At 36.3% G+C, this 10568-nt stretch overlaps 1 non-coding gene across 1 annotated transcript; it reads left to right on the forward strand.

Annotated features, from left to right (window-relative positions):
• Nucleotides 1-1648: 1648 nt before the first annotated feature.
• LOC130017068 (small nucleolar RNA SNORA31) lies at nt 1649-1775 on the forward strand. The gene has a single exon (XR_008791325.1). It is a non-coding gene; the product is annotated as a small nucleolar RNA SNORA31 (small nucleolar RNA).
• Nucleotides 1776-10568: the final 8793 nt, after the last annotated feature.

The following is a 10568-nucleotide window of genomic DNA, read 5'->3' on the forward strand; positions in this document are numbered from 1 at the left end:
CAAAGAAGAGATTATAGGAATTACATATTAAGAAGTATTGTGGGTCAAGACAACCCAAGAGCTCTGGGAGTACCTGCTGGTGACTTTTGACTAGTTGGGCTAATGGTTCAATGCAAGGGACTGAGAATGCTGTGCTGTGGTGATAGGAATCACCTGGCCCTCCCAGAAGTATTTGGGGGCATTCAAGTCCAGACCATGAAGTGTTTTTGGGGTCTCCAGACATGCACCTCATGCACCTGATAATGCTTAGTGGACCATATGATGCCAGTGATATTAGCAACATTCACCTCCTGTGTCTTAATCCCTTAATTATTTTTTCTACTCCATGTAAAGATTTTATACTATTAATTACATATGCACCTAATCTAGGGTCATCACAATGCATAATTCCATTACTAATAGACCTGCAGAAAGATATCAACAACAATGTAGAAGGAGCTTTTAGTACCTACCATCTCTCACCATTTGCTAAATCTATGAGAAAACAAATGAGAATGAAGACACAAGTTACCAGAACAAATGTGACACAGCAAAAGCTGTTCTAAGAGGAAGGTTATAGTAACACAAATGTTTATCAAGAAAAAAAGAAAAGACCCAAGTAAATAACCTAACTGCATATCGTAAATGATTAACAAAATTATAAATTAAACAAGAAGGACATAATAAAGCAGAATGTTAAACAAATAGAAACAAAAATCAACAACAGAAAAAGCAACAAAATAAAGATAGTTTTTAAGAAGAATAAATAATATCAGCAAACATACTAACTACTACCAAAGAGAGAACACTCTCATAATCCAGGTCAGACATAAAAAGGTAGAATTTGCAATCCATACTACTGAAACTCTACAGATCACATAATTTTACTGTCAAAATCTTTTTGCATTAAAATTGGAAAAACTACAAAATGGACCAATGTTGTAGTCATATAACTACCAAAGACTAACTCAGGAGAAAGATTTTTAACAACTAGTGTGAAGATTCTCAACACACCAGGTACTAACAAAGAAGTTGAAATGATAGTCAAAAATCTCCCCAAGAACAGCATTCTGAGCCCAAAAAGATTTACTAATGAAATCTTCCAAATCTCTTCCGAGAAAATTTAAGACACGGAATCTTTTCAGTTTTTCTGACTGTAATTACACAAAGTAAGACACAGAAATCACTACCAAAGAAAATTATAGACCATTATCACTCATAAATATAGATGCAAAAATCTTCAACAACAACAAATAAGTGAATCAAAAAGCAACAATATGACAAGAGGACCATATATACATCCTGGTCAACTGAGTTTTGTATCAACTCAAACTGTGAGTAAATGAGAGAATTTTTTTAAAAGCTATTCCATTCACTATTGTTCCCAGCCCCCAACACACACACACACACACACACACACACACACACACACTTACTCACGCACATTCAAATACATAAAAATAGTTTAATAGTTTAATACTGTTTAAAGAAATAGAAGAATACACAGAAATAGAAACTGTGCGTTAAAGGAAACTTGTTAAAGTATTGAAGGGAGTGCTTTGTTTAAATGAATATCTTACTGAAAGCAGTATATAGATTAAATTTAACCATCACAAAAAAATCACATGATACTAAGGACATGAATGAAATGCTGTTAAAATTTATATAGATGCACCCACTGGTATGCCTTAATTAATTTGCTTTTGTTCTTTGGATTTGCACTAGGATGCAAAAAGAAACAATTCCAGTGCTATATGCCTTTCTCTGTTGCAGCCAGATTGAATAGGGTAACATCTTCCAAAAAGTAAAATTATGAGAAGTAATTATACTCATCTAATACCAAAATAAATGCTGGAAAAAGAAGATTGGAGGACAGCTTTTGCTTCACCAACTTTAAATTATATTCTAAAACTAAAGTAATTGAGACTGTGTGGGTTCATACCAATGGAGCAAAGTTCAAAATCCAAAGACTGCCTATCAGATATATAGATAAGTATTATAGCATTATGATTGTTTCTTTTTTGGACAATAAAGGATCTAGCAGTATGAATTGGGGCAAGGAAAACCTCTTCAATAAATGTTGCTTGGAAAACTTGTTGACCGCATACAAAACTCTGTGGAATGGCAGAAAATATTTGCTAACCACACTTTTGACAAAGGTCTAAAATTCAAGATATCTATAACAGTGGCAAAATGACAAAAGCATATCGAAAATACAGGGAGAAGATATTAACAGACACTGTCACCCAAAGGGCAGACAGATGTTTAACAATTATATGCAAAATGCTATATATCTCTTATCAAGGAAATACAAATAAAATCAACAATGAGATATCACTACACAATGATTCATTTTTACATACACCAGAAAGAGTAGAAACTACAGATTGTGATAGGGATGTGGGAAAAAAAAGACCTTTCATCCACTATTTTGGGGTTATATTATCTGAGTCCGCTTTTGTGGAAATCAGTATGAAAACTTGTATGTGTAAGAACTGAGCTTCCATATAACCCATCAAATATGTATCTTGGCATCTATCCCCATAAATTCTAAAAATGGTATTTCAAAAGATATTTGCACTTATATGTTCATTACAGCGCTATTCAGACTAATCAAGATTTGGAAACAACCCAAGTAACCAAAAACAGATGAGTGGATAGGTTTTTTCCCCCCTTAGAGAATCCCATTGAGCACAACTGACTCTTCCACTCCTCTCAAATATGTTTAAATTTCTTTCAATAAAATTACTTTGACTAACAAAAACAGATGAGTGAATAACTGTGATATATATATATATATACATAAACTGTGATATATACTAGGTATATATATATATGTATATATATCCGAACTTGAATATTACTCAGTTATACGATGAAATCATTCAGTTTGTGGAAAGAGGCTAAAACTAAAGTAACATGCCAAGTGAAGTCAGTCAGAAGGAAGGGGATGAATACAGAATGATCACTCTCAACTGAGGAACACAAAGAACATAAGGAAATAAAAACTGGCCAATAATAGAATCTGAGAGTTTGTCTCCGGAATTGAGTCTGCCAGGTTGGTGGGACAGTGTGAAGGAACCCTGAGATATTAATGAAGGAATAATCTGGTGATGAGTATCAGAACGTTGTGTGTGTGAAACTCTGTCATTAATGATATTATAAATCACACTTTCTCAATAAAAATTGTAGAACATTTTGGAGCAAAATAGGTATTGCCAAATGGAGAAAAATTGTTTGCCTGCTCTGTCATTACTGCAAATACACAGCAAGACCTAGATAAAACAGTACAGATAACATAAAATTCAAATGAACAATAAAAATGAATATATAGTATGAATGTACAAAGCAAGATAGTTCAAACACACACACACACACACGCGCGCTCACGCATGCACACACAAAGAAAATCCCACCTCAGGTAACAATTTGTGATTCCTAGGTTACTTCTAAGCTTCATAATTTATGCCAGGGTATAGTGAAGGCTGAGCCTAATGACTTCAAACCCACAGTCCTATAGTTTGAACATGGGGTTGAGAGACAAGAAATTATCAGCAAAAAATATGGGCTGTATTCGCTGGCAGAAGCCATTCTGGTAATCCCTTACAACCTGGCTGGTAACAGCACTGAAGAGTCTTATGTTAGCTACTATCACAATGACGATCATGGCCATCCTGTTGTTTGTCGATTGCCTCGAGCAGGACGTCTCCTTCGTCCTAGCCCGGAGATTTTTAAAAAGTGCCATATTCAAGGCTCTTTCGGGCTTAGGAGAATGAGACCCATCATTGTTACTAGTATTTGGCATATTGGGTAAGCCACAGGGAGTTTGCCAGACTCTGCCTTGTGGGCAGGTTACATTCGGTAGCCTGCCAGTTTGTCCTGCCGGTTGTTAGCTACTATCTATATAGTAATAGAAACTGAGGACAAATTCCTGAATTCCACCCGAGGAATGAGGACAAATTGAGAATCAAAGGACAAACTCAGCCAAATTTCTGAGTTCCACCTACATCTCGCAAATAGCTAAACTAAATGTGGACAAAGATGAAGGATCAATGAAGAGATAACAGTAATTTGAGACTGTATAGCTTTTTACAACAGTATAGTGGACATAAAAGACATTTGTCAAAATCCATGTATCAGGCAACTTCGAAAAATTCTGTCACACAAATATTGACTTTACTTAATAAAATGTATCAAGCGTCTTAAATTTTAAAAGGCACAATGAAATAATGCAAACATGAATTTTAAAAAAATTGAGTTCAACAATATGGGGATGTTTAAAGTTACTCCCCATACTTTTGGCACAATATTTTAGGTAAGCCTAAAATGGAGTGATAGCACAGTGGTAGGGCGTTTGCCTTACAAGCGGCCAACATGGCCGACCCGAGTTCGATTCCTCCACCCCTCTCGGAGAGCCCGGCAAGCTACCGAGAGTATTTGATATGCCAGACACAGTAACAACAAAGTCTCCAATGGAGACGTTACTGGGCCCGCTCGAGCAAATCAACGATCAACGGGAGGGCCTTTACCTTTACCTTTACCTTTACCTTTACCTAAAATTGTTATAAAAATGCCTACTTAGCTTTTATCAGGCTATGACTAGAAACGTATTTCCTTAATTTGGCACAAAGTGTCAAGACAACCCTTTAACAAACAATATACTTAATGATAAAATATTAAATAATTTCACCCAGAGATTAGAAATAGTATGGGATTAACCAGCACTCTTCTATATGACATTCAAAAAATTATAGGCCAGGGCAATTGGAAAATAAAAAATAACGTATTCCATTTTCTTGAGTTTTTCTTCTTCATTTGTTTTGCTTTGGGGACCATACTTTTCTGTTCTCAAGGCTTACTAATGACTGTGTTCAAAGGTCACTCCTGGTGGTACTCTGTAGGCCATATGTGGTTCTGCAGATTGAATTCAGGTCATATGCAAACAAGACAAGCAAGTACCCTACCCACTGTAGTATTTCTCAGGAACTCAGAATAGTGAAGGGAAAACATATGCTTATGTATTTTCAGGAAGAGGTTAATGAAACAAGTTCAGGTGTTCAAAACTGAAAGGCCAATTATTCAAGAGAAAAGGAAAAATGTAGATTTTGAGGGGCACCTAGAAACATCTGCTTAAACTGTACAATTCATTATATATTCATAAACCCTGGAGCCTTATATGTAAATCTTTCATACAATACCTAATACGCATGAATTCGGGAATAAATTCATTCTTCTGGTAATACACAAATATGTGGGGGACAGAGAAACATCCTCAGCAGGAAGGAAATCCCAGTACAGAGCCACACTTGGGAAGATATTTGTGGAGTTTTTTATGGTAAGAAGGAGGACTGGGTTTTACCAAATATGTGGCACTCTTCATTATATTATATAATAATTAAATTTCAGCAAAATTCGTTAGGATAAAGAGAGATCAAAATTACAGGCAGGCAATAATTAACCAATTCCTACAGCCTTGGTAAAGTATGCTAGATATCAATCACCGTAGCAATAGATACTAAAAGCAAATTCCTGAGGAGACCATCAACCTCCTGCTTTTGTGGATGGCAAGGTTTGAATCTAGGGCTATAGCTAAGCAAGGTAAGTGCTGTAACACTAAGCTATGTTCTTTGAGCATCTCACTATCAAAAAACTGAGCCACCTGGGACCTGACATCTTTATGTATTCTTTCTATTATTAAGACAATAAGCAAAACTTTAACTGAAAATATTTAGGCAGAGGGAGAATCAAAATAGCCCTAAATGTTAAATGATAAAAGCTTCCAACCAAGAATACTCTGTATAGCTATGTGAGCACACAGGTTTGTGGAGATAAATGTTTTTTAATATCAATTTGAGTAATGTATTGCCATTAAATGCTCTCTCAAGAAACATTTAAATGTATTCTATAAAAGAAAAATAAACTTCATTGAGAAATAACAAAATACCAAAAATAGTAAGAAAAAATGAATGTAAGACAGGAAATTCGTAGAAAAATAACTAGTTATACTTGCTTTGGGGACACATAGAATTCACAGAATTCATATCATGTTATATAAGTGTATGTAGTGTGTGTGTATATATACATATATACATAATATGTATATATACATATGTATATATGTACCTTTTTTAATATATATACTTTATTTTTTCAACATGTATAATATTTGATACATAGATGTAATTTTCATGGTAGCTTCAAGACAATTAGAAGAAAAAAATACTAGTGTCAAATACAACTCAATAAATATAAGGAAGTCAGGTATCAATGTACAGAGAGAGAGAATGAAAAGAAGAAATATGGAATAAGAAAAAAGTGCATTAGCATCCAGAATCCACACACTAAATGTCAACAAATTAGTTCATACCTATAATCTCACTAAACATAAGTTGTCAGACTGCAATTAAAAAAATATCGTGGACACATGAATCAGGAAATGAAATCTAAATTCTGTTGTCTACAGGAAACATACCTGTACTTCAGTGATAAAAATGGTCTTAAAGTAAAAGTTTGGAAAATGAACATATAGACAAATGGGTCCTAAAATGCTAATGACAGTCACAGTTATATCAGATGAAATATATTCTAACTAAAAAGTCAAGAGGCCAATATTGTGGTTGCACACTATTTAAGAAATTAATCAATCAAGAGTACTTTACGCTCATTAACTAATATGTGTCAAAGAAAGGTACATTAAAATATTTAAAACAGATGTTAACAGACCTTTCAAGAGACCTTGACAGCAACACACTGCGTGAAGGGGACATTAACACCACACTACTACTACCAATTAAAAGACAAGGGAGAAAATCAACTAGGAAAAAAAATGAGGAGTTAAATGAAGTGGACTTAATAGACATCTATATTTTTTCTGCCTCAAAAAAGTGGAAATATACATTCTTCTCTAGTACACATAGAATATTAATGGCAGATAATAGGTTGGAGACCAAAACAATTGTTCAAATCATGAAAATCAATATCATGCCTGTATCATTTTGGAACAAATGGAATAATGTGTAAATCAATAATAAACATAAAGCAGGGGAATTTAAAACATGTAGAGATTAAACTACATGCTTCTGAATAATATTTGAGTCAATGAGAAAATAAAAGAACACATAAAACAATTCCTGGTTTCAAGTACTTAGAAGTTTATTGTAATGTACGTTTATATGAGTATAAAACAACAACAAAACAAATTCAACTAAGCAGTATACCTATATATAAGAAATATACCTATATATTTTAAATAAAAATTAAAAACAACAAATTAAATGCACAGTCATGGAACAAAAATAATAAAAGTTAGAGTGTAAAAAACTAAATTCCTATAGAAACACAGTACGATTCATTAATAAAACCAATGGCCTATTTCAAATACAAGCTGTTTATTAAATGCAAGAGTATACCTTCAAAAGAGTCAGAGAGAACAGTATTTAGAAAAAATAAATTTATAGTGTAAATTGATAAAGGACTGACTATATATGATATTTTAAATAAAATAGTTTTAGGGATGATGAGTTTTGTTTCTTTTTGTGTTTTGAGGAGATGACACATCCAGTGATGATCAAGACTTATTCCTTGCTCTGAACTCCAGGATCACTTCTGGAAGGGCCTATGGGACAGTACATTGTGCAAAGCATTGAACCCAGGTCAGCTCTGTATAGGGCACACACTCTATCCATTGTACCATCCAGCCCTATGGTTTTGGCCTCAAAGTGTCATCTAGAGTCTAACAATATTTGGTGTTTTCGGGGGAGTTCTATGGCAGTTGTAAACTGCTTTCGTACAGGTGGGTGTTTATCTTACCCTTTGGGAATATATTGTTGTCAGCATATAATGAAGTTCAAAGTCCTCCGTCAGTCCTGTTATCTTTCAAATTGAATATTATTGGCTCCAACTGAAATTAAGATCTAACTTGTCTCAGAACTCTTTCTAACTTTCGAGATTTTGAGCAACTATAACACATTAACCCCTTTAGCAACACATATGCTCCCCAAACTTGTTTACAGTTATGTAAGAAAGATATCATAAGAGACAGAATTCATATAAAATGGAAGGACGGGTATTGTATGTTAAAAGACAGGTTGCAATAGTATACCAGTCCTACTACAAACACAGCAAGATTTGTACAAGAAAAATTTTAGTTAAATTTTACAATATCTTTTTAAGGGTTTACTTTTTTCATGAGAGAAAAAGTTCTATCAAATTAGCTTTAATACCACTTTTTAAACTGGCCTTTCTCTTAATTCAAAATGGTGTTGGAAAAGGTAAAGGTAAAGGCCCTCCTGTTGATCGTCGATTTGCTCGAGCAGGCCCAGTAACGTCTCCATTGGAGACTTTTGTTGTTACTGTGTTTGGCATATCTAATACTCTCGGTAGCTTGCCGGGCTCTCCGAGAGGGGCGGAGGAATCGAACTCGGGTCGGCCATGTTGGCCGCTTGTAAGGCGAATGCCCTACCACTGTGCTATCGCTCCAGCTCCAGTTGGAAAAATTAATTAGCCACTTGCAATTGTATAAAGTTGGACCATTGTCTTGTACTATGTACATAAATTAACTAAAAAGTAGATTAAAGAACTGTGTGTTATGCATTTGCTTCTTTACCAACGAAGTAGCATGTCAGATTTCGGAAGGGAGAACATTGAGAACAACATATGCCTCCTGCAGAATTTGGTATGTGGGCAGGTGGACATGGCTATAGAAGAGATCCGAGTAGAAGTCATGGATAATCTTCACCACGGCCCTTCTAGAAGATGTGATAGATCCATCAGGACTTCGGAGGTCAGTCATCTTGGTCTTGTAGTTGGCGAAGGACAGGCAGGTGTTGCAAATGCTTTTCCCAGCTTCTGCAGCATCTGCCAGCATTGCTACTCTTCTCTCTGAGCTCTTCCTTTATAGCTTCTCTGTACTGCTTTGTGAGCTCGACGTTCAGTTGTAGTTGCCTGAAGCTTGTGCCAAGCCACATTAGCGAATGAGCTTGAGAGTTTTCGAAGAAAGGCGTCTTTTTGTGGCTATTTCTCTCTCGGCATTCCTCGCACAATCAATTAGGTGCCCAACCAGTCAACCGTAGTCTTCGTCAATGTTATCAACAACGGAATCTTCCCATGTTGCCCCAATAGTGCCAAAGAGCTCCCAGTTGTTGGTTGTTCTGGCAGTTCTCTTCTTAAACTTTGAAGCCCTTTCTCCCCACTGCATGAAGTAAAATTTTGCAAAACGGAGACAGTGGCCCAATCCCGTTTGGAATTTGGAGAACAACAGAGACATTGGTGAGGCAAAATTGTCAATTGAATATGATGTGGTCAATTTTGTTGTGGAACTGTCCACCCGGAGACTCCCATGTCCGACGTTTAGATTCGGCCCTCTGGAATTCTGAGTTACCATGGAAGGTCTTAATCGACATGATGAACACAGAGAGTCTGGCTCAGCTCTTTACACGCTACCTGTCTGAATGCAAGTTTCCATCCCAATGGAAAACCAGCAGGATTGTACTACTGTATAAGAAGGGAGACATCCACGACATTGGCGACTATTGCCTGATCTGCCTGTTATCCATCATCTACAAGCTGTTCACTCAAGTCATTCTGTATAGGATTGGCAGAACACTATATGAAGGACAACCATGAGAGCAAGCTGGGTTCCGAAAAGGATTCAGCACTATAAACAATATCCACACGATAACCAAGCTCATTGAGGTTTCTCAGGAGTTCAAAATGCCACTCTTATGTTCATTGATTTAAAGAAGGCCTTTGATTCTGTTGAGACTGAAGGGGTCATCGAAGCCCTAGCCAAACAGGGCGTTCAAACTCAATACATCAGGATCCTCTGTGAGCTGTATTATGGATTCACTACCAGGATCTCACCATTCTACAAGGAAGTGATCACCAACATCAAGAGCAGGGTTCAGCACGGTTATACCATTTCATTGAAACTCTTCAGTGCCACCCTCGAGAACATCATGCGATGACTGCAATGGGAAGGAATGGGTGTGAAGATAGACAGTCAGCAGCTACACCACTTCCGCTTCTCTGATGACAACTTTATAATAACACCAAACATTAGTCAAGCAGCACAAATGATAGCCGACTTGAACCATGAGTGTGAAAAGGTCGTGATACAGCTGAATCTCATGAAGACAATGTTTATGAAAAATGGTCTCATTCCTGATGTTCCATTCACTCTCAATGGAATGAACATTTCCGAGTGCAACAGTTACGTGTACCTAGGTTGAGAAGTCAACATGATGAATGAACTGGTACCTGAGTTGCACAGGAGGAAGAGAGCAGCTTAGAACACCTTCAATAGCGTTGAATAAATAGCTAAGAGGACGAAGAACCTCCAGCTCTGGGCACATGTCTTCGATTCCACTGTTCTTCCTGCATTAACACATGCCTCAGAAACCTGAGCCCTATGAAAACAAGGATAAGAATGCTATTCGGGTCCCACAAAGAGGAATCGAAAGAGTTATGTTTGGAGTATCATGCTTCACTCAAATGAGGGAAAGAATCCAGAGTTCCAACCTCCATCAAAAATCAGGGACGCTGTCTCGTTTACCCTGGCATCGAAAATCAGATGTGCTGGACACTTAATG

The sequence above is a fragment of the Sorex fumeus genome, unplaced genomic scaffold (genome assembly GCF_029834395.1).
Source record: "Sorex fumeus unplaced genomic scaffold, SorFum_2.1 ptg000171l, whole genome shotgun sequence".
Taxonomy (NCBI): Eukaryota; Metazoa; Chordata; class Mammalia; order Eulipotyphla; family Soricidae; genus Sorex; species Sorex fumeus.